General features: G+C 49.3%; 1 long non-coding RNA gene across 1 annotated transcript in view; it reads left to right on the top strand.

Moving 5' to 3' along the window:
* The window catches only part of LOC147122122 (uncharacterized), a 74,766-nt gene extending 49,745 nt beyond the window's left edge, over positions 1 to 25,021 (top strand). The window contains exons 3-4 of the long non-coding RNA XR_015077679.1: positions 10,044 to 10,184; positions 24,634 to 25,021. This is a non-coding gene — a long non-coding RNA (uncharacterized LOC147122122). The remainder of the gene's footprint in view (positions 1 to 10,043; positions 10,185 to 24,633) is intronic.
* Positions 25,022 to 25,340: the final 319 nt, after the last annotated feature.

The following is a 25,340-nucleotide window of genomic DNA, read 5'->3' as shown; positions in this document are numbered from 1 at the left end:
CAGTCCCCACTTCGGCCTGCTCTTCACCAGTCCACACCTCGGCCTGTTCGTACACGTTCTCGCCCTGGCCACCTACAGGACTTTGTCACTACATTTCATGTTTGAAATTCTGTGAGGGGGGAGGAAATGTTATGTCTGACATTGGTGATAGGTACTCGATTGCCTTGGCCTGAGCACATGGAGTTTGATAGTGCTGTTATCATTGTATTGTGTATAGGTATTCGATTGCTTTGGCCTGGAAGTGTGTGTGTGTGGCAGCCATTAAAAAAGCAACATGAACTGAACTCTGCTTACGGTCTCTGGATTATCTTTGCAAACGCAACAGGGCCGAATGGCCAACTCCTGCTCCTATCTTCTATGTAATATTGGTCCCGGCTCTGTTGAGGTGTATCCCGTCCGGCTTGTACAGGTCCCACCTTCCCCAGAAGCGGTCCCAATGCCTCAGGACGCTAAAGCCCTCCCTCCTGCACCATCTCTCCAGCCACACATTCATCTGTTCTTTCCTCCTATTCCTGTACTCACTAGCACGTGGCACCAGGAGTAATCTGGAGATTACTACCTTTGAGGTCCTGCTTTATAATCTCTCTCCTAGCTCCCTAAACTCTGCCTGCAGGATCTCATCCCTCTTTCTGCCTATGTCTAGAGGTAACAAAGGCAAGAATAAGGGTTTCAGCAGCAGATGAGCTGAGGCAGGAATGGAGTCGGGTGATGTTATGGAGGCGGAAGTAGATGATCTTGGTGATGGAGTGGATGTGTGGTCGGAAGCTCATCTCGGAGTCAAATATGAGACTGTTGAGATACCGCGGCAAACGTGGGAGTCGAGACAGAGCTATTGAAAACACAACTGCTTTATTCTGACCACATGGCAAACAGGAACTAGAAAAGCCCGCACATCCACTTAAATACTTCCCAGACAGGAAGTGCTCCCGGCAGCCTGTCCCTGCGGGAAACAAGTTGCTGGAGGAAAGGGCCCCCGGCTGGGGGCTTCTGCTTAGACTGTCTGTGCCGCCGTGAGTGGATTATGTCCAGTGGTGGCGTGTCGCCACAGAGCTCCCCCCAGAATCCGCTTAGGAGGAGTGGACGAGTCGTGACGGTGGTCTAATGGTTCTGCCGCAGCGGCTCTGAGTGGTCGCCGGTCTGGTTGGTTGGGTCGGGCGGTTCGCCGCCGGCTGTGCTGGCTTGCCGGGGGGACGGCCTCTGGCTGGAGGCTGGGCCACGGGGACCTGTTCCCCTGGTTCTGTGTGTGCTGGTTTGAGCCGGTCGATGGAGACTGTCTCGACCCTGTCGCCGAGTCGCAGCTTGAATACCTTGTCCCCGGTTTGTAGTACCTCGTACGGACCGTCATACGGGGGTCGCAGGGGCCCGCGGTGCGCGTTGTGTCGCACGAAGACGAAGCGCGCCTGCTGTAAATTTGGCGGGACGTGAGGTGCGAGTTCGCCGTGTCGGTTGACCGGAAGTGGGGCGAACTGCTGAGCGGAAGAGAAAGAGTCGAGCCGCTGCTGTTCGGCCGACCAAGACTTGGTAGGCTCCGGAAGGAATTCGCCTGGGACGCGCAGCAGTTGTCCGTAGACTAACTCCGCTGCCGAGGACTGGAGGTCTTCCTTGACCGCGGTGCGTAGGCCGAGTAGCACCCACGGTAGGCGGTCAGTCCAGGTACTGTCCTGCAGGCCGGCACGGAGTGAGGCCTTGAGTGACCTGTGGAAGCGTTCACAAAGTCCGTTGGCCTGCGGGTGGTACGCCGTGGTGCAGTGGAGCGTCACCCCGAGGTTGCGTGCTGTGGCCGTCCAGAGTTCGGAGGTGAACTGGGCGCCTCTGTCGGAGGTTATGTCGGCCGGTACGCTGAACCTCGCAACCTAGGTGTTAACGAACGCCCTGGCGATGTCGGCTGTGGTGGTGGAGGTCAGCGGCACTGCCTCAGGCCAGCGTGTGTAGCGGTCGACCATCGTGAGGAGATAAGTTTGGCCTTGCGATGGCGGCAGGGGACCGATGATGTCGACGTGTACGTGGTCGAAGCGGCGGCTGGGTACCTCGAAGTCTCCCAGGGGTGCTTTGGTGTGCAGCTGTACCTTAGCCCGTTGGCAGGCGAGGCAGGAGGTGGCCCAAGTCCGAACATCTCTGCTAAGGCCGCGCCAGACGAAGCGCTTGGAGAGGAGTTTGACGGATGCGCGGGAACCCGGGTGAGAGAGCCCGTGGAGCGCGTCGAAGACGCGGCGGCGCCAGGTCTCAGGGACGACCGGCCTGGGTTGGCCGAGTGAGACGTCGCACGTGACTGCCGTGGCTTCGGGCCCGTGCGCGACCTTGGCTAGGCGTAGCCCTGGCAGGCTGGTAGCCGCCGAGAGGAGGCCTGGGTCCGTGAGCTGGGCCGCTGCTAGTTGTGCGTAGTCGACCGCGAGGTGATTCGCACAGACAGCGGGACGGGAAAGGCAGTCGGCGACCATGTTGTCTCTACCGGAGATGTGCTGAATGTCCGTAGTAAACTCGGAGACGGCCGCGAGCTGGCGTTGCTGCCTAGCGGACCAGGGTTCGGTGTGCTTGGCCATCGCGTATGTGAGTGGCTTGTGGTCCACATACGCGGTGAAGGGGCGGCCTTCCAGGAGGAACCTGAAATGGCGGACCGACAGGTGGAGTGCGAGAAGCTCGCGGTCGAAAGTGGAGTATTTGACCTCCGGGGGGCGCAGTTGGCGGCTGTAGAAGGCAGGTGGCTGCCACACGCCATTGACCCACTGCTCAAACACGGCCCCGACCGTGTGGTCGGAGGCGTCGGTGGTGAGCGCGACCCGGGCATCGGCCCTCGGGTGCGCGAGCAGAGTGGCGTCGGTGAGCGCGTTTTTGGTGGCGTCGAAGGCGGCTGCCGTGTCAGTGGTCCAGGCTACGTCCATCTTGCCGGATTTTCCTCGGAGGGAGTCGTATAGGGGCTTCATAAGGGCTGCGGCTCTGGGGATGAACCTGTTGTAGAAGTTCACCATCCCGAGGAACTCCTGGAGGCCCTTGATGGTTGTGGGGCGGGGGAATTGCTGGACGGCCTGCACCTTGTTGGGCAGGGGGACGGCCCCAGCAGGGGTGATGTGGTGACCGAGAAAATCGATCTCGGTTAGGCCGAATTGGCACTTCGCCGGGCTGAGGATGAGCCCGGGTTGGGCTAGGCGCCCGAACAGGATGCGAAGGTGTTCGAGGTGTTCCTGTTTGGAGGAGCTGGCCACGAGAATGTCGTCTAGATAGACGAATAGGAAGTTCAGGTCCCGGAGGACTGAGTCCATAAGGCGCTGGAAAGCCTGTGCTGCATTCTTGAGGCCGAAGGGCATCCTCAGGAACTCGAACAGGCCGAATGGGGTGATGACGGCCGTTTTGGGGATGTCCGCGGGGTGTATGGGGACTTGGTGGTAACCGCGCACCAGGTCGACTTTGGAAAAGACGGTTCGTCCGGCCAGTCGGGCCGAGAAGTCCTGGATGTGTGGCACCGGGTACCGATCGGGGGTGGTGGCGTCGTTGAGGCGGCGGTAGTCCCCGCAAGGGCGCCAGCCTCCGCCGGGCTTGGGGGCAATGTGGAGGGGCGAGGCCCAAGGGCTGCTGGAGCGGCGGATGATGCCGAGTTGTTCCATGTTGGTAAACTCGGCCCGCGCGATTTCCAGCTTGGCCGGGTTGAGTCTGCGGGCGTGGGCAGAAACTGGGGGGCCGGTGGTGGGGATATAGTGTTCCACACCGTGCTTGGCGGCTTTGGCCGAAAAGGTCGGGTTAGTGAGGGCGGGAAACTCAGCTAGGAGTGCTGAGTAGTCGTCCGTGGCTCTGGCGAGGCAGTAGGTCGTCGGGTCGGCCGAACGGGCCGGGGTAAAGGCGCCGGGGTGGGGGCCATAGTGTTGATGTCGACGAGGCGGTGCCTCGGAATGTCGACAAGGAGGCCGTGGGCGCGTAGGAAGTCGGCGCCAATGAGTGGGCAGAGGACCTTGGCTGTCAGGAACTCCCAGCGGTAGCGGCGGCCCGCGAGGTCGAGCGTGACCATGCGGGTGCCATATGTGCGGATTTCAGAGCCGTTGGCTGCAGCCAGTGTGATACCCCGTGTGCCGCGTTGGATCTCGAGGGCGGAGGCGGGGGTGATGCTGTGCTGGGCCCCTGTGTCGCACAGAAATCGGCGGTTGGTTCTGTCGTCAGTGACGTACAGTAGGGGCTCCTTCTGCCCCGCGGCCATCGCGGGGGCCGGTGCGAGGGGGGGGGTTTGAAGGAACACGGTGGCGTGCAGCGTTGAGCCCTAGCGCCAAAACGGGTGTGGTAGTAGCAGTGACCCGGAGTGGTAGGGCGGTCGGGCCTAGCGGCCCGGGAAGACCGCGTGGTCGTTGCCGTGAGGTCGGGCGCGACGTCGCGAGCGGCCTGTGCAGAGAGCAGCCGGTCAGCCTTTTCGGCTATCTCATTCAGGTCCGTGGAGTCAGACTCCACAATGAGCGGGCAGATGCTGGCGGGGAGCTGCCGAATGAAAAGCGTGCGAAAAAGGGCGCCGGGGTTTTTGTTGTCTGAGAGGGACAGCATGTGGGAAAGCAGGTCTGATGGTGAAGCGTCACCAAGGCCGGAGAGGTCCAGGAGTTGGCAGTGGCGCTGGTAAGAGGACGTTTGGAATTTTTTAAGTAGCGCAGCCTTCAGATGTTCGTACTTGCCCTCCGTTGGTGGATTCTGCAGCGCTGCCCAAACCTTGGGGACTGTAGCGTAGGTGAGCGAGGCGACGAGGTAGTCGTACTTCGTGGCGTCGACTGTAATGCCTTTCAGCCGGAATCTGGACTCAGCTTGAACGAACCAGGCTTCGGCGAGGTTCTCCCAAAAGTCAGGTAATTTAACCGTGACTACGTTTGTATCCGCCATGCTAGCTTAGGATTCGTCCTGAGCGTCGGGGTCACCAGTGTTGAGATACCGCGGCAAACGTGGGAGTCGAGACAGAGCTATTGAAAACACAACTGCTTTATTCTGACCACATGGCAAACAGGAACTAGAAAAGCCCGCACATCCACTTAAATACTTCCCAGACAGGAAGTGCTCCCGGCAGCCTGTCCCTGCGGGAAACAAGTTGCTGGAGGAAAGGGCCCCCGGCTGGGGGCTTCTGCTTAGACTGTCTGTGCCGCCGTGAGCGGATTATGTCCAGTGGTGGCGTGTCGCCACAAGACCAAGGTTGCGAATGGTCTGTTTCAATCTCTTGGGAGAGGGATGGAGTCGGTGGCTAGGGATAATATTTTTTGTTTAATTTACCTATCTTAAGATAACTTGTAAAGCAATTTAATGTTGTTTTCTGCAGAAATGGATTGACATATTTCATATGTACCTTGACTGAGCGGCGAAAGTGTTGCCATAGCAACAGTTGCTGAATCAAGCATGTATGTCATTTGCAGTGGAATTTCTTCCCTTCTTGGTATTATCTGAAAAAGGTTATATACAAATTCCCCTGATAAATATGTATTTTCAATGCTTTGATCATATATTCCTTTAAAAAATATTGTTCAGAATACAGGTCAAACTAGACATGAGTTACATTTCTTGTAGGAATGTCTAGTTCCTATCCAAAAGACTGAGGTCCACTCAGGCGATCAAATAAATGAGGTTTAATGAAAAGTAACAGAGTTTAACAGATAACTACAGGAGAACATCAAATATAGGTTTAGTCAGTTCGGAGGCTCCACGAGGACTGCTAGGGCGGTCCCGTGGCTGATGTCATCACGTCATCATGTTTTTCCCGCCGGTGGGGGATCACGTGATGAACGGCGTGACGTCATCGCGTTTACCCACGCTATTAAAGTGATCGCGCTCTGCACATGTAAACAGTGAATACAAAGATACAGACTCAGGCTGTAGCCAACATATTATTAAAGGGAATTATATACAATTGACTGGAGTCCCTTAGTGGCTCCGCCACATGCCCCCCCCAGAATTGTCTTTAATAGCAAAAGTAAAACGGCGAGGAGCCTGTCAGAACGACTTCTGTAGCCTTGAAGTGGAAGCTGATGGACGGCGGGCGAGCTGGCGGGTGGTTGCATTTGATCTGGCATGGCGACTGTGGGCGGTCGGCTACGTTTCGGCGGTTGTGCGATCTCGACTGGGCGGTCAAGGTCCAAGTGAGCCGGCTTCAACCGGTCAACCGAAATGTGGTCCGGTTTACCACCGACATCGACCGAAAAAGATTTGTCTCCTGGCTCTATCACACGGAAAGGACCAGTGTAAGGGGGTTTGAGCGGGTCCCGATGAGCGTCGTGGTGGATAAACACATAGTCGGCGTTCTTCAGCTCAGCTGGGACGTGGGAGCTCTGCAAGCCGTGATGCGATGTAGGCACTGGAGCGAAACTTCTGGCTGCCTCCTGGTGGCTGATGAGCTGCTGGGACACGGACCATGGCTCTGTTGGAGACGGAAGGAAATCCCCTGGTACGCGTAGCGGCTGGCCATATACGAGCTCCGCCGAGGACGATTGAAGATCTTCTTTGGGTGCCGTACGAAGACCCAAAAGGACCCATGGAAGCCTGTCCACTCAGCCCGTGCCTTGAAGGCTGGCTCGCAGTGCGGCTTTGAGCGACCTGTGGAATCGTTCGCACAAGCCGTTAGCCTGTGGATGGTAGGCGGTGGTGCGGTGTAGCTTGACGCCGAGCCCCTGAGCCACAGCGTTCCAGAGCTCCGAAGAAAACTACGGCCCACGATCGGACGAGATGTCTGCCGGTACCCCGAAGCGGGCAACCCAAGAGGAGATGAATGCCCTGGCGATGTCTGCGGAAGTGGTGGAAGACAGAGGAACCGCCTCCAGCCATCGAGTGGTGCGGTCTACCATTGTAAGCAGACGAGTAAACCCTTGCGAAGGCAGAAGTGGCCCCACCAGGTCCACATGCACATGATCAAGCCTACGTTCCAGAACGGCGAAAGTGGCCAATGGAGCCTTGATGTGACGCTGCACCTTGGCCTTTTGGCAGACCACGCAGGTGTTGGCCCAGTGGCGAACATCCATGTGCATGCCCCGCCACACGAATTTGGACGACATCAACCATTGCGAGGCCTTCATGCCAGGGTGCGACAACCCGTGGATGGCGTCAAAAACTTTTCGGCGCCAGGCGACCGGGATGATAGGGCAAGGATCTCCTACGGAGACGTCGCAGAGTAGCATAGTGCCCGCGGCATGGAATTTGACGTCGGCCGCTTGGAGGCTAGAGGGGTTGGTTCTGTAAGATTGGACCTCCAGATCCGAGGCTTGACCGCAGCCATGAGGGCATAGTCGATGCCGAGCTGGACTGCATAAACGGTCGCGCGGGAGAGGCAATCCGCCACCAGGTTGTCCTTACCGGACACATGCTGAATGTCAGTGGTGAATTCTGAGATAAACGTCAACTGATGTTGTTGCCGAGCTGACCACGGTTCGGCGGTCTTGGCCATAGCGAACGTCAGTGGCTTATGGTCCACAAAAGCCGTGAACGGGCGCCCCTCTAGCAAGAACCGGAAATGGCGGATGGCCAGAAAAAGGGCCAGCAACTCCCGGTCGAACGTGCTGTACTTTCGTTCGTTTCGCTGTAGTTGACGGCTGAAAAACGCCAGCGGTTGCCACGTCCCATGCACCCACTGTTCCTGCACTGCGCCGATGGCATAGTCTGACGCGTCGGTGGTAAGGGCGATGGTGGCACCTGGTAGTGGGTGTGCCAGCATGGTTGCGTTGGCTAAAGCGCCTTTTGTGTCGACAAATGCCCGGTCCATATCGACCGTCCAGCTGATTGGATCCTTGCCGGACTTGCCCTTGAGGGCCTCGTACAGGGGCTGCATGAGCAGAGCTGCATTAGGGACGAACCGGTGATAAAAATTTACCATCCCGAGGAACTCCTGCAGGGCCTTGATGGACTGCGGGCGCGGGAACGAAGTAACTGCCTCCACCTTCGTTTGCAGGGGAATTGCGCCGTCTGATGTGATGCGATGGACTAAAAAATCAATCTGCTGCAGGTCGAACTGGCACTTGGCCGGGTTGATGATCAAGCCGTGTTGACTGAGGCGTCTAAAGAGGGTGCGCAAATGGCAGATGTGCTCCTCTTTATTAGGGCTGGCGATGAGGATGTCGTCGAGGTAGATGAAGAGAAACTTGAGGTCCCAAAGCACGGAGTCCATCAAGTGCTGGAAAGCCTGTGCAGCGTTCTTCAATCCAAACGGCAGCCGCAGAAATTCGAACAGGCCGAATGGGGTGTTGACTGCAGTTTTCGGGGCGTCTTGCGGGTGTACGGGGACCTGGTGGTAGCCACGGACGAGGTCGACTTTTGAAAAAATGGCATTTCCCGCCAAATGTGCAGAGAAATCCTGAACATGAGGGATCGGGTACCGATCAGGAGTAGTGGCGTCGTTCAGGCGTCGGTAGTCGCCGCAAGGCTGCCATCCGCCGCTAGGTTTCGGAACAATGTGGAGAGGCGAAGACCAGGGACTATTCAACCGGTGAATAATCCCTAACCGCTCCATCGTGTCGAACTCCGCTTTCGCAGCCGCGAGCTTGCCAGGTTCGAGGCGCCGGGCCCGTGCGTAGACCGGGGAGCCAGTAGTGGTGATGTGGTGTTCGACACCATGTTTCGTGGCCGTGGAAGAGAAAGTGGGTCTGGTCAGGTCTGGGAAATCTCCGAGGAGGCGAGTGAAGTCATCCGGAGGTGGGGACGCGCAGGAGGCAGTGCGCGCCACGGTGTTAACGCGGTAGCACGGGATGGAGTGAAAAGTGGCCGCATTGATCAACCGACGGTGCCATACATCCACCAGGAGGCCGTTGGCGCACACAAAATCCGCCCCGAGGATGGCTTCAGAGACTTTGGCCGTGATGAAATCCCAATAAAACCGCTGGCCGCCGAAGCACACCTGGACCCGCCGGCTTCCGAAGGTCCGAATGGCCCCGCCATTAGCCGCCTGGAGGGAGGGGCCGTGCCCTTCAACTTGTAGATCAAGATCTGACACGGGTAGGATGCTACACTGCACCCCGGTGTCGCAAAGGAAACGTCGACCAGATAGGCAGTCGTTGATGAAGAGGAGTTTTCCCGAATTACCGATTGCCATCGCAGCCACGGAGCGCTCGTTATAACCGTTCCTCTTTCGACAGGGTGGCTGCTGTTTTTTTTTGAGTGAAAAACTGCAGGGAGGGCGGCAGCATCTTGTTTTCGCAGGTTATGGGGCTGGAGCGGCGTCTGTGGGGGTTGGGCGCCTCATGGCAGCGCAGTACTGCTGTGTCACCGCGAAGATCTTGTCTGCATCGGCAGCCAGCTCTGCGCAGTCGGTGACCTCCGACCTGGCTAGGGCAGCCTGAACTTGCTCCGGTAGCTGGCTGAGGAATAGCTCCCTGAAGAGGAAACATTCCGGTTCGGAGCCCAGGAGCGTGAGCATTTGGCTCATGAGCTCGGACGGTTTGGAGTCCCCGAGGCCGGGCATATTGAGCAGCCGGTGGGCGTGCTCCGACTTCGCGAGCCCGAAGACCTGTAACAACCGCACCTTTATCGTATCATACTTGCGATCTTCTGGTGGATTACCAAGCAGGCTGACGATCCACGAAGCTGTGGCGCTGTCGAGGGCGGAGACCACGTGAAAGTAACGGGTCTGATCCACAACGATGTTCCTGATTGCGAACTGGGCTCCAGCCTGGATGAACCACGTGCTGGCTGTTGCTCCCAGAACTGTGGTAGCTTCAAAGCAACAGCGTTCAATTCCATGTTCAGTAACTTCTGCGAAAACCGTTTGCAAAAGTCGGGGTCACCAATGTAGGAATGTCTAGTTCCTATCCAAAAGACTGAGGTCCACTCAGGCGATCAAATAAACGAGGTTTAATGAAAAGTAACAGAGTTTAACAGATAACTACAGGAGAACATCGAATATACGTGATGAACGGCGTGATGTCATCGCATTTACCTGCGCTATTAAAGTGATCGCGCTCTGTACATGTAAACAGTGAAAACAAAGATACAGACTCAGGCTGTAGCCAACATATTATTAAAGGGAATTATATACAATTGACTGGAATCCCTTAGTGGCTCCGCCACATTCTGATAATTAGTTTAATATTGACTCTAGATTTTTATTTTGGCAGCACGGAGTTCCAGGTGCATCCAGGAACAAATCAAGCCTTCCAAACTACCCCAAGCCTCTCTCCTATATGATTTTGCTCAAGATGTCAACAAGATACCAGCAAAGCAGAACAGATGGTGGAGGTCATTAATTATCACCCCAGGTATGCTGAGTAACTACTGTTATTTGTGACTGTACTGTAACTACTGAAAGACCCATAATTCATCAAAACTGCAGGTGTGAACAAGTTACAAAGTTATTTTGTATTAAGTTAACAGCTGGAATTCACACACACTGATGAGTTTTGAACTATGGATCTATAGCTTCTGCTCTAACTTGATGACCTTGATATATTCTGAAACCGTTCTGGGACTGCTGGCCCTTATGCAACTGGAGAAGGGGTTGAGGGAAGAGTTTTGCATGGGCGTTTGTTTTGCACTTTGTTTTTGAGCTTGGCATTCTCTCAGGTTTAGATGGAGGGTAGGAACACAAATAGGAATGGTAGCATAGTGATTATGTTACTGGACTAGTAATCCAGAAGCCTGGACTAATAATCTAGAAACATGAGTTCAAATCCCACCATGGCAGCTGTGGAATTTAAATTCAGTTAATTAAATAAATCTGGAATATAAAGCTAGTATCAGTAATGGTAACCATTCACCCCTACCATAAAAACCCACCTGGTTCATTAATGTCCTTTAGGGAAGGAAACATAGAAGATAGGAGCAGGAGTAGGCCATTTGGCCCCTTGAGCCTGCTCTGACCATTTAATGAGATCATGGCTGATCATCCAGATTCAGGACCCTGTCCCTGCCTTCTCCCCATATGCCTTTAGCCTTAAGAAATATATCTAACTCCTTCTTGAATATATTTAATGAATTGGCCTCAACTGCCTTCTGTGGTAGAGAATTCCACAGGTTCACCACTCTCTGGGTGAAGAAATTCCTCCTCATCTCTGTCCTAAATGGCTTACCCCTTATCCTTAGACTGTGACCCCTGGTTCTGGACTCCCCTGCCATCGGGAACATCCTTCCTGTGTCTAGTCCTGTTAGAATTTTCTAAGTTTCAATGAGATCCCCTCTCATTCTTCTAAACTCCAGCGAATATAAGCCCAATCGACCCAATCTCTCTTCATACGTCATTCCTGCCACCCCAGGTGTCAGTCTGGTGAATCTTCGCTGCACTCCCTCCATGGCAAGAACATCCTTCTTCAGATAAGGCGACCAAAACTGCACACAATGCTCAATACACCAAGACCCTGTACAACTGCAGCAAGACATCCTTGCTCCTGTACTTGAATCCTCTCGCTATGAAGGCCAACATACCATTTGCCTTCTTAACCGCCTGCTGCACCTTCATGCTTACCTTCAGCGACTGGTGCACAAAGATGCCCAGGTCTCGTTGCACTTCCCCTTCTCCCAATCTGTTGCCGTTCAGATAATAATCTGCCTTCCTGTTTTTGTCACCAAAGTGGATAACCTCGCATTTATCCACATTGGGCAGATGCATGGCAGATGCAGTATAATCACCCAACCTGTCCAAATCATACTGGAGTTTCTCTGCATCCTCCTCACAGCACACACGCCAACCCAGCTTTGTGTCATCTGCAAACTTGGAGATATTACATCTAGCTCCCTCATCTAGATCATTAATATATATTGTGAATAGCTGAGGTCTTAGCACCAATCCCTGCGGTACCCCACTAGTCACTGCCTGCCAGTCAGAAAAAGACCCGTTTATTCCAACTCTTTGCTTCCTGTCTGCTAACCAGTTCTCTATCCAAGTCAGTACCTTACTCCCAATCCCATGTGCTTTAACTTTGCACGCTAATCACTTATGCGGAACCTTATCGAAAGCCGCCCTTACCCCACCTGGCCTATATGTTTCTCCAGACCTACAGCAATGTGGTTGACTCTTAACTGCCCTCTGAAATGGTCTACAAGCCACTCAGTTTTCGCAAGGGCAATTAGGGATGGGCAATGAATGCTGACCTTGCCAGCAATGCCCACATTCCAAGAATGAATAAAAAAAACACAAACGGGTTATTTAAATACAAACATGAGGAGCAGGCAATGTTTTTCCAGAATACATTATATGCTACTCTGCAAGTGATACCTATGTTGCACCAAGCTATACATGGCTTAATTGGATATCTCTAATTGGATATCCTTACATATTCTCAGTCAAGATCCAAGACCAAAGCTTCAGGTCTCATACTAAGCAAAAGAGGAGAAAAGAATTCAATCAAAGATTGAGCGAAGGGAGATTAACTCAACTTGTATTGAGTCATGGCGAAGATTGCCCCCCATGTCTCTGCCTCATTGTCCTTTTCTACAGAGATGAATGCTTGTACTTTTCTAATCTAAGCAATTCTGTCAACTGTTGTGGCTTTTCCCTTATAATGATAATAACAACTGCTGGAGAGTCATAACTACCATAACTTTACCATGTATTGACATAAAAGATAATTTGGGGTGAATCTTCGCTGCACTCCCTCCACGGCAAGAACATCCTTCTTCAGATAAGGCGACCAAAACTGCACACAATACTTGATGTAACAAAAGAGTCTCACACATCAAGGAACTTTAAAGTAAGCTTTAAGCAACTTATAATTAAACTATATACAAGAGTGGTCTTCACCATGCCTCTAGGTGAAGCCCTTTTACCATACTGGCAGTTCAGTATTTATACTAGTCCAAACACAGGAAGTGACGTATGCACAGGAAGTGGTGTATGCACAGAGTTCACAGTTCACAGTTCACAGGAAGTGATGTGCACATAACTTCCCGGAAGTTATTATTATTATCACATTCTTCCCTCCTGCGAGATTAGAAGGCTGTGGTCTTCCTTTTATTCCGCAGCCGCCGAACGAGGAAGAGTCGCACCCATTTGGGTTCCCGTCGTAGAGGGTCGCTGGTCCGCTTGCATGCTGTTGGCCATTGGTCAGAGTCTGTGTGGCCTGGATTACCCTGTGAAGGGTCGGGGAGATCATGGCTTCATGTACGAGTCCCAATAGGTGCAGAGTCGGTCTGTCTCTGTTCAGAGGGCGGTGCAGAGCTGGTCTGTGGCGGATCAGTACTTTGGTGCGCGGTACTGGGAGGGTCGCAACTTTGAGTACGGGGTTCTACCGGCACCAAGCTAGTTGGTGTCAGATCAGGATCCTGGAGAGGGGTACCCGGTAGGTTCCAAGAGGCTCCTGGTAAAATACCATCACTCGATGTCCCACTAGGTCCTGGTGGGCAGGGAGCCAGATCTCGTAATGATACGGTAGATTCTCGGCCGTTGGGATATCGTATGTATGCATAGGTGGGGTTGGCATCGGTTAGTTCGACCTCGTCTACGAGAGGGTCATTTTTAGACATCCGAACGTATCTTCGGAGTAGTACAGGTCCAGGAGTAGTTAGCTATGACGGGAGGGATGTCCCATAAGATGAGCGATGCTGGAATCCAAAGAACCGCTCATGAGGTGTAGTATTTGTGGCTGTAGAAAGAAGGGACCGTATAGAGTGCAATGCATCTGGAAGCACTGTTTCCCATTGCTGGTTTGGTAGGCCCCGAGATCTTAAAGCAAGATGTACGGAATTCCAGATGATACCGTTATACCTCTCTACCTGCCCATTTCCGATGGGATGATATGGCGTCGTTTTGCTTGTAGCAATTCCCCGTTCTGAGAGGTAGTCCTTGAGTTCCCTTGACATAAAGGATGGACCCCGATCCGAGTGAATGTAAGCCGCCATGCCACAGAGAGAAAATACCTGCTCAAGGCAGCAGATTACTGTGGACGCCAGCATATTGGAGCAGGGGAAGGCAAACGGAAAATGTGAATATTCATCAATCATGGTGAGCAAATATGTGTTCCGAGTTGAAGAGGGTACTGGGCCCTTAAAATCAATGCTAAGTCGTTGCATCGGTTGGGTTGCGTGTATGAGCATACCATCTGAGGGGCGGAAGAACTGAGGTTTTAATTCTGCACAAAGCCGGCATTCTGAGCACATTTTCTTTACATCTCCAGTAGAAAAAGGGAGATTCCGTGATCGTACGAAATGTAGCATGCGCGTAACGCCAGGATGACACAATCCATTATGGACATCTATGAGAGTAGAGGATGACATAGTGGAGCAGAATGCTCGTGTGAGGGTATCCGGGGCCACATTCTCCTTGCCAGGTCGATAGTGAATGGTGTAACCAAAAGAGGCCAGTTCCATCCTCCAAAGCTGTATTTTATTATTCTTAATTTTGGTTCGTTTTCGATTATCGAGCATGAAGGCGACTGATCGCTGGTCCGTGATTAATGTAAAGTGCTGGCAAGCTAGGAAATGGTTCCACTTCCGTACCGCCTCTATGATGGCTGTGGCTTCCTTCTCAACCGGAGGATAATGTAGCTCGGCACCTTGCAAGGTCCTGGACATAAATGCTACAGGACGACCTTCCTGATTTAGAGTAGCCGAGATCGCCACCTCCGAGGCATCACATTCGACTATGAAAGGGAGATTCTCATCGATGGAGTGAAGAGCCGCTTTCTCCAACTATTTTTTGAGAAGGTTAAAGGCTGCAACAGCCACTGTTTCCAATGGAAATGATCGAGCATGCAGCAAGGGTTGGATTTTGTCTGAAAAATGAGGAATCCATTTAGCGTAGTATGCAAACAGACCGAGAGCCCGATGTAAAGAAGCCGGATTCTTAGGTGACGGGAGCTCTTGGAGCGGGCGAAGTTTTTCTGGGTCTGGCTTAATGATACCATTGCCTATGCAGTAGCCAAGGATGTTGATGGTCGGCTGCGACTCCACAGATTTAGATTCATTCAAAGTTAAGTTACGGTGATGGAGGGCATCTCGAAATTTTTGGAGGTTGGCGTCGTGTTCCTGTTGATCGTGACCTGCAATAGTAATGTTATCAAGATAGGGAAAAGTGTCCCTTAAGTTTTCCTGCTTAACCAGGCCATCCATTGCCCGTTGGAAGACAGCCACTCCATTAGTAACCCCGAATGGGAGGCAACGAAATTGGTACAGCCATCCATTAGCCTCAAAGGCCGTGTACTGCTTATCTGAGACCTTCAACGGTACCTGATGATCAGCACTTTTTAAATTGTAAGTTGAGAACACTTTGTATTCGGCCAGTTTATTAACCATATCATCAATGTGTGGCAATGGGTAGGCGTCCAAGTCAGTATATTGATTGATGGTTTGCGAATAATCAATGCATAGTCGTTGTTTGTGAGGTTTTAGAGGGTTCTTGACGATGACGATTTGAGCCTGCCAGGGCGACGAACATGGTTCGATGATATCCTCTGCTAAAAGTCGAGAGATTTCAGCCTCAATAAAAGATTGGTCTTCCTGACTAAAGCGCCGCGATTTCATTATTATTGGTTTGCATCGAGGAGGAATACTGGCAAATAATGAGGGTTCATCAAGTGAAGCTGCTGATAATGCACAAAACGGTATATTAGAAATAGTAAGTCCAGGTTTGGATCCGCCGAACTCAATGGTGAGTTTCTTATGCTGTTTTTGAAAATCCAGCCCTAAGATGAGATCACTACATAAGTCCTTGAGCACCGAAAGTCGGGTGGAGGGATACATGCGACCATTAAGTGTCATATCAATAATACAAAAGCCGGAGATTCTGGTATTAGGTGATGACTGAGCCATCGCAATTGCCTGGTCCGATGGGAAGATATGTAGTTTCAATTTCGCAACAATCTGTTCTCTAATGAAACTATCAGCACTTCCTGAGTCAATTAAGGCATCTAAGGTATGCCCATTAATTGAAACTTTTGTAGCTGCATGAAACAGGTTCTGTGGGCAAGCAGCTGTAATTGGTGTGGTTGCACAGAGAGTGGCTGAAACTCTAGGTGTGCTTCTTCGGGAGAGAGCTCGAGAGGGAGCTTGATAGGTCCTAGCCGGAGCATCTTGATAGGCCCTAATTGGGGCAGTTCGGTAGGCCTTAGCTGGATAGGCCCTCGTAGAGGCTCTTGATTGGCAAACTTTTGCAAAGTGTCCCTTTTTATCGCAATGACTGCAGATCGCATTGCGAGCAGGGCAGAATTTCCTAGGGTGAAAAGAATCTCCACAAAAGAAGCATTCCTTCCTAGATTGCCAAGAGGCTGATAAAGTGGGGTCATACTCCTCTTCTTCATCAGAAGTATCATCAGGATTAGATTCCTCCATGATAGGGTTCACCTGAGGCCACTTGAATCGTCTGGTTGCAGTTACAGCAGCAGATCGAGATCTGGGCAGCTGATAGATGTCTGCATTTTTCTTTGCCAAATCCAGAGAACAAGCCAGGTCAAAAGCCTTTTGTAGCGCAAGTGTTTTACTTTCTAGTAGATGCTGGCGTATAAATGGAGAGGCAATCCCGCAGATGAAAGCATCACGAATCATTTCTTCGCGGTACAGCTCAGCCGAGGCTGCCTGAAAGTTACAATCTACGCTGAGCCTGTGAAGTTCTTGAAGGAATTCATTAATCGATTCCCCTGGCCCTTGTCGGGCTGTGGCCAGTAGATGTCTAGCATAGACCTCATTTGCGGTCTTGGCATACAGTTTTTTAAGTGCCCGGATCACCTCATCGTAATTATCCCATTCATCAACATATTCAAACACTGTTGGGGTCACATAGTTGATAAGTATCCTCAGTTTAGCAGAAGCATTCGCTTTACATTCATCAAGAAAATTCTCAAAAGTACGGTACCAATGCTTCCATACCCTGCCAGCTGCTGGTGCGTTTGGGTCCAAGTCCAAGTCCAGACGAGTAGGTTTAAGGATGTTTTCCATGATGGGTGGTTCCCTGGATCCTTAACTCCAAGTTTGTCCGAAGGTCTAGTATTTGTGAGTGTAAATACTAAGTTGCTTAAATTGATGTAACAAAAGAGTCTCACACATCAAGGAACTTTAAAGTAAGCTTTAAGCAACTTATAATTAAACTATATACAAGAGCGGTCTTCACCATGCCTCTAGGTGAAGCCCTTTTACCATACTGGCAGTTCAGTATTTATACTAGTCCAAACACAGGAAGTGACGTATGCACAGGAAGTGATGTATGCACAGAGTTCACAGTTCACAGTTCACAGGAAGTGATGTGCACATAACTTCCCGGAAGTTATTATTATTATCACAATACTCAAGGTGTGGTCTCACCAAGGCCCTGTACAACTGCAGCAAGACATCCTTGTTCCTGTACTCGAATCCACTCGCTACGAAGGCCAACATACCATTTGCCTTCTTAACTGCCTGCTGCACCTACATACTTACCTTCAGCGACTGGTTCCAGTTTTTGCCACCAAAGTGGATAACCTCGCATTTATCCACATTATACTGCGTCTGCCATGCATCTGCCCAATCACCCAATCTGTCCAAATCATACTTTGAGTACTGTTGGGCGGGATGGCTTATCAGAGGAAGGCAGCAGCAGCCAACTTCCTGGCACCAGGGGTGGCTCTGCTGCACAGGACGGGAGGAAAAAGAGGGGTAGAGCTATAGTAATAGGGGATTCTATTGTAAGGGGAATAGATAGGTGTTTCTGCGGCCGCAAACGAGACTCCAGGATGGTGTGTTGCCTCCCTGGTGCAAGGGTCAAGGATGTCTCAGAGCGGCTGCAGAACATCATGGAAGGGGAGGGTGAACAGCCAGTTGTCGTGGTGCACATAGGTACCAACGATATAGGTAAAAACCGGGATGAGGTCCTAAAAGCTGAATATAGGGAGTTAGGAGGTAAATTAAAAAATAGGACCTCAAAAGGTAGTAATCTCAGGATTGCTACCAGTGCCACGTGCTAGTCAGAGTAGAAATAGAAGGATATTTCAGATGAATACGTAGCTAGAGCAATGGTGCGAGGGGGAGGGATACAAATTCCTGGGACATTGGAACCGGTTCTGGGGGAGGTGGGACCAGTACAAACCGGACGGTTTGCAACTGGGCAGGGCCAGGACCAATGTCCAAGGGGGAGTGTTTGCTAGTGCTCTGGGGGAGGGTTTAAACTAAAATGGCAGGGGGTTGGGAACCTGAGCAGGGAGACAGAGGAAATGGAAACAAGGATAAAAGCAAAAGATAGGAAGGAGAAAAACAAAAGTGGCAGTCAGAGAAATCAACAGTTTAAATCAAACATGGCCACAGTAAATATTCAAACATTCAAAGACCGCATGGATGAACTACAGAACGAAATAATAATTCTAATAGGTCTAAGAGCGTTAAAAAAACAAGCCTGAAGGCTTTGTATCTTAATGCAAGGAGCATTCGTAATAAGGTGGATGAATTAGCTGCGCAAATAGAGGGATTGGGATTACGGAAACATGGCTCCAGGGTGGCCAAGGCTGGGAACTCAACATCCAGGCTATTCAATATTCAGGAAAGATAGGCAAAAAGGAAAGGGAGGTGGGGTAGCATTGCTGGTTAAGGAAGGGATTAACACAATTGTAAGGAAGGATATTAGCTCTGATGATGTGGAATCTGTATGGGTAGAACTGAGAAATACCAAGGGACAGAAAATGTTAGTGGAAGTGGTATATAGACCTCCAAACAGTAATGCGGAGGTTGGGGATGGCATTCAAAGGGAAATTAGAGAAGCGTGCAATAAGGGCACAGCAGTCATCATGGGTGCCTTTAATCTACATATAGATTGGGCTAACCAAATTAGTAACAATACTGTGGAGGAGGAATTCCTGGAGTGTTTATGGGATGGTTTCCTGGACCAATATGTCGAGGAACCAACCAGAGATCAGGCCATCTTAGACTGGGTATTATGTAACGAGAAAGGATTAATTAGAAATCTTGTTGTACGAGGCCCCTTGGGTCGGAGCGATCATAATATGATCGAATTCTTCATTAAGATGGAGAATGAAGTAGTTGACACAGAGACTAGGGTCTAAATTTAAATAAAGGAAACTACGATGGCCTGAGGCGCGAGTTGGGTAGGATTGATTGGGGAATGTCATTCAAAGGGTTGATGGTGGATAGGCAATGTCAAACATTCAAAGACCGCATGGATGAACTATAGAATTTGTTCATCCCAGTTTGGCATAAAAATAAAACAAAAAAGGTGACTCAACCGTGGCTAACAAGGGAAATTAGGGATAGCATAAGATCCAAGGAGAGGACATATAAATTGGCCAGAAAAGGCAGTAAACCTGAGGATTGGGAGCAGTTTAAGATTCAACAAAGGAGGACAAAGGGATGAATTAAGAAAGGGAAAATAGAATATGAGAGTTAGCTTGCAGGGAACATAAAAACTGACTGTAAAAGCTTTTATAGATATGTGAAGAGAAAAAGATTGGTGAAGTCAAGTGTAGGTCCTTTGCAGTCAGAATCAGGGGAATTTATCATGGGGAACAAAGAAATGGCAGACCAATTAAATACATATTTTGGTTCTGTCTTCACAGAGGAGGACACAAATAACCTCCCAGAAATGTCGGGGAACATAGGGTCTGATGAAAGGGAGGAACTGAAAGAAATTAATATTTGTTGGGAAATGGTGTCGGGGAAATTGATGGGATTGAAGGCCGATAAATCCCCAGGGCCTGATAATCTACATCCTAGGGTTCTTAAGGAACTGGCCCTCGAAGTAGTAGATGCATTGCTGATCATCTTCCAACATTCGATGGAATCTGGAACTGTACCCATGGATTGGAGTGTAGCTAATGTTACCCCACTATTCAAAAAAGGTGGTCGAGAGAAAGTGGGGAATTACAGACTGGTAAGCCTGACATCGATAGTGGGGAAAATGCTAGAGTCCATTATAAAACATGTAATAGCAGAGCACTTGGAAAACAGTGACAGGATTGGACAAAGTCAACATGGATTTACAAAAGGTAAATCTTGCTTGACTAATCTACTGGAATTTTTTGAGGATGTAACTTGTAAAATAGATAAGGGAGAACCAGTGGATGTAGTGTATTTGGACTTTCAGAAGGCTTTCGATAAGGTCCCGCATAAGAGATTAGCGTGTAAGGTTAAGGCACAAGGGATTGGGGGCAAGGTATTGACTTGGATAGAGAACTGGTTGGCAGACAGAAAGCAAAGAGTTGGAATAAACGTGTCTTTTTCCGAGTGGCAGGCAGTGAGTAGTGGGGTCCCGCAGGGATCGGTCCTTGGACCCCAGCTATTCACAATATATATTAATGATCTAGACAAGGGAACTAGATGTAATATCTCCAAATTTGCAGACGACACAAAGCTGGGTGGGCGTGTGTGCTGTGAGGAGGATGCCGAGAAACTCCAGGATGATTTGGACAGGTTGAGTGATTGGGCAAAAGCATGGCAGATGCAATATAACGTGGATAAATGTGAGGTTATCCACCTTGGTGGCAAAAACAGGAAGGCAGATTATTATCTGAATGGCAATAGATTGGGAGAAGGGGAAGTGCAACGAGACCTGTGTGTCCTTGTGCACCAGTCGCTGAAGGTAAGCATGCAGGTGCAGCAGGCGGTTAAGAAGGCAAATGGTATGTTGGCCTTCGTAGCGAGAGGGGTGGAGTACAGGAACAAGGATGTCTTGCTGCAGTTGTACAGGGCCTTGGTGAGACCACATCTTGAGTATTGTGTGCAGTTTTGGTCGCCTTATCTGAGGAAGGATGTTCTTGCCATGGAGGGAGTTCAGCAAAGATTCACCAGGCTGATACCTGGGATGGCAGGAATGATGTATGAGGAGAGATTGGGTCGATTGGGCTTGTACTCGCTGGAGTTTAGAAGAATGAGAGGGCATCTCATTGAAACTTATAAAATTCTGACAGTACTGGACAGACTAGATGCACGAAGGATATTCCCGATGGTCGGGGAGTCCAGAACCAGGGGTCACAGTCTAAGGATAAGGGTAGGCCATTTAGGACAGAAATGAGGAGGAATTTCTTCACCCAGAGAGTGGTGAACCTATGGAATTCTCTACCACAGAAGGCATTAGAGACCAATACATTAAATATATTCAAGAAAGAGTTGGATATATTTCTTAAGACTAAACTGATCAAGGGGTATGGGGAGAAAGCAGGGACCGGGTACTGAATTTAGATGATCAGCCATGATCGCTTTGAATGGCGGAGCAGGCTCAAGGGGCCGAATGGCCTACTCCTGCTCCTATCTTCTATGTTTCTATGTTTCTATACTGGAGTTTCTCGGCATCCTCCTCACAGCACACACGCCCACCCAGCTTTGTGTCGCCTGCAAGCTTGGAGATATTACATCTAGTTCCCTCATCTAGATCATGAATATATATTGTGAATAGCTGGAGTCCTAGCACCGATCCTTGCGGTACCCCACTAGTCACTGCCTGCCACTCAGAAAAAGACCCGTTTATTCCAACTCTTTGCTTCCTGTCTGCCAACCAGTTCTCTATCCAAGTCAGTACCTTGCCCCCAATCCCTTGTGCCTTAACTTTAAACGCTAATCTCTTATGCGGGACCTTAGCGAAAGCCTTCTGAAAGTCCAAATACACCACATCCACTGGTTCTCCCTTATCTATTCTACCAGTTATATCCTCAAAAAATTCCAGTAGATTAGTCAAGCACAATTTACCTTTTGTAAATCCATGTTGACTTTGTCCGACCTGTCACTGTTTTCCAAGTGCTCTGCTATTACATCTTTTATAATGGAATCTAGCATTTTCCCCACTACTGATGTCAGGCTTACCGGTCTATAATTCCCCGTTTCCTCTCTACCACCTTTTTTGAATAGTGGGGTAACATTAGCCACCCTCCAATCCATGGGAACTGTTCTACAGTCTATAGAATTTTGGAAGATTACCAGCAATGCATCTACTATTTCTAGGGCCACCTCCTTAAGTACCCTAGAATGTAAATGATCAGGCCCTGGGGATTTATCGGCCTTCAATCCCATCAATTTCCCTAACACCATTTTCCTACAAGTACTGATTTCATTCAATTCCTCCCTCTCATTAGACCCTATGTTCCCCGACATCTCTGGGAGGTTATTTGTATCCTCCTTTGTGAAGACAGAACCAAAGTATGTATTTAATTGGTCTGCCATTTCTTTGTTCCCCATTATAAATTCTCCTGATTCTGACTGCAAGGGACCTACGCTTGACTTCACCAATCTTTTTCTCTTCACATATCTAAAGAAGCTTTTACAGTCAGTTTTTATGTTTGTGGAAGTCTGGGACTGCACTCAAACTCCATTTTCCCCAAGGCAGGGGGGGTACAAGCTTTTTGACTTTGTGCGCAGCATATGTACATGTCATGGAGGGTTAGAGGCCACATGTTGAGTTTACAGCAATTTTTTTGTTAATTTTCATATATCTTAACAAATGTAGGTTTTCTGATTTGAAACAACAGCATTAAGAATAGTTCGTTCCAAACCTTCATCATGCCTATAAAATTCAAATAGAACAAACCAGTAAGTAAGACATATAAATGGAAATAGGGCCATGTTGCCTGGGCTTTGAGGCCAGAATGCCAGGGCTCAGAAGCCAATGATTACATAGAGTTACATAGGATATACAGCACAGAAACAGGCCATTCGGCCCAACCAGTCCATGCCGGCGTTTATGCTCCACTCGAGCTTCCTCTCGTCTTTCCTCATCTAACTCTATCAGCATAACCCTCTATACCCTCATATGGTTATCTATCCTCCCAATGAGGTCCAATGATCGCAGTTTGGACACCCTACCCCAGGGAATCTGTCATAAGAATATGTGCATTTTCTCTGGTTAGACTAATGAGCAATATCTGATCCTTGATGGTCTAGTAATGGAGTTTCTGACTGTTTTCCCTATCAATGTTTGCATCAATTCTTATTGATGCATGGATATATGTGTGTGTGTAGATATAGTGGCAGTACTGGAGCTAGAAATGCATTCCAGTTCTATGTCAGTCTAGAGAGATGGTGTGATCAGCAGCTAAATTAGAACTTTATAAATGGCAGAATTTTATGGGTTACTACCCTCCCCCCAAAAAATATTGCTTCTGATGTACTAAAAATCAGTTTGCAATTACCTGTAATGACACTTGAAACAATCAAAGGCAGAGTGATCATTCTGAGTATCATGCACATCAACAATTCTCTAGAAAATGCAAACTAGTGTTTATTTAGTTCTGACACGCTTGCACATTCTAAACCAGAATGCTTATAATAATACCTTTGGGGCAGAAAAAACACAACTTTGAGTAAAAATAAATTGCACTTCCTACTCAGCAACAGTGATTTAATGAAGCATTCTAAAATTTGGTACTTTAATTTTTTAGTTGATCGCCTCCATTTGAATCCAATTTTTACAATTTTTAAAATGAGGTTTGATGTGAAATAGTATCCTTCATCCACGCATCTTTTTTATTATAGTACCTAAAAATTAATAACTACTTCAGTATCCAAAATGGCATGAATCCAATTTGGTGTGAATGCTATTTATGGTGAGACAAATGATGAGTTGGCCCATAGGGAATGGTAGCATAGTGGTAATGTCACTAGGTTAGTAATCCAGTAGGCCTGGACTAATGATTCAGAGACATGAGTTCAAATCCCACCATGGTAGCTGGGGAATTTAAATTCAGTTAATTAAATAAAATATGGAATAAAAAGCTAGTATCAGTAATGGTAACCATGAAACTATTGGATTGTTGTAAAAACCCATCTGGTTTAGTAATGCCCTTTAGGGAAGGAGATCTGCCATCCTTACCTGGTCTGGCCTATATATGACTCCAGACCCACAGCAATGTGGTTGACTCTTAACTGCCATTTGAACTCAGTTGTAACAAAGCGCAACAAAACACAATAATAAGAATGAAACCGGACAGATCACCCAGCATCGATCTTGACCCTGCAAAGTCCTCCCCACCAACATCTGGGGATTTCTGCCAAAATTGGGAGAGCTGTCCCACAGACTAGTCAAGCAACAGCCTGACATAGTCATACTCACAGAATCATCCTCAACATTGACTCCGACCTCATGGCTTCAGGTCAAGCATGGGCAAGGAAACCTTCTGCTGATTACCACCTACCATCCTCCCTCAGCTGATAAATCAGTACTGAGAGTTGTAAGGGCGCAGAATATACTCTGGGTGGGGGACTTCAATGTAACACCGAGCTGGCTGAGTCCTGAAGGAAGTAACTGCCAGTCTGGGCCTGCGACAGGTGGTGGGAGAACCAACACGAGGGAAAAACCGACTTGACGTCATCCTCACCAATATACCTGTCGCAGGTGCAGTGACCACCACACAGTCATTGTGGAGACGAAGTCCCATCTTCACACTGAGGACACCCTCCATCGTGTTGTGTGGCACTACCACCGTGCTAAATGGGATAGATTCAGAACAGATCTAGCAGCTCTGAAGTAACCAAATTACTATTATACTTTGATTTTTATGTTAGAATATGTATAATGTAGCACCAATGTACAAGGTGGAGGTAATGAGTTAATTCATACCCTGAGTTAAACGATATATGGGTCTGTATATTGCATTTACCCAGTTAAGCTTTAAAAACATGATTAAGTGACTTCGAATGCTGAGAAATTAAACTGCAGAGCAACTCGTGGGAAGATTAGGGAGGATGTCTGCTCGGCCAGGCGAGGCAGCACATATACAAGATAACATATCTAAGAATTTGTTTGTTGTAAACTCACAACAGGGTTCCATTACATCAAAGTATGGTGGGACTAATCAGAATGTGCTTGCTTTGCAGAAGCAACCCAAGACAAGGTCAGAATCTGTACTTTGCACACCTTAATGAGGACTGTTATCTTAAGAAAACATGTAACAAGCAAAACCACCTGGCTACGGGCAACTGGACGGTTGTAAAGTAATTAAGATGAGGCCCCAGTCACAGAAAGTGACAGGACCAACTGATAACAGAACTGCGAGTTTGTAGGCGGCAGGAAGGGTTAAATGTTACGGTTTATAATTGCCATTTAGCTATAACTCTGTATATGCTGATAAGCTTTACCCCCGCCCCTAGGGCAGGGGTTTGATTTTTGTATAACTGTGATTGTTGCTAGGGAATCGGTGGAGTCGGATTCAGACAGCGATCTGAAAGGTTCTCCCCAGGCCTGAATAAACCATTGTGACTTCAATTAGTTGGTCTGTCTTTCTTACAACAAGCTGGTGACGTCGACCTTGTATATCACTTGGTCCGCACTTTGGGGGCTTACTTCAGCTCAAAACTGAGCATCCATGAGGTGCTGTGGGCCATCAGCAGCAGAATTGTATTCCACCACAACCTGTAACTTCATGACCTGGCATATCCCTCACTCTACCATTACCATCAAGCCAGGGGACCAACCCTGGTTCAATAAGGAGTGTAGAAGAGCATGCCAGGAGCAGCACCAGGCATACCTAAAAATGCGGTGCCAACCTGGGGAAGCTGCAACACAGGACTACATGCATGTTAAA

This window comes from Somniosus microcephalus, chromosome 3, assembly GCF_052327205.1.
Source record: "Somniosus microcephalus isolate GS21.2 chromosome 3, FLI_Smic_1.0, whole genome shotgun sequence".
Lineage (NCBI taxonomy): Eukaryota > Metazoa > Chordata > Chondrichthyes > Squaliformes > Somniosidae > Somniosus > Somniosus microcephalus.
Note: the sequence above shows the minus strand (reverse complement) of the source record. Positions and strands in the feature narration are given on the sequence as shown.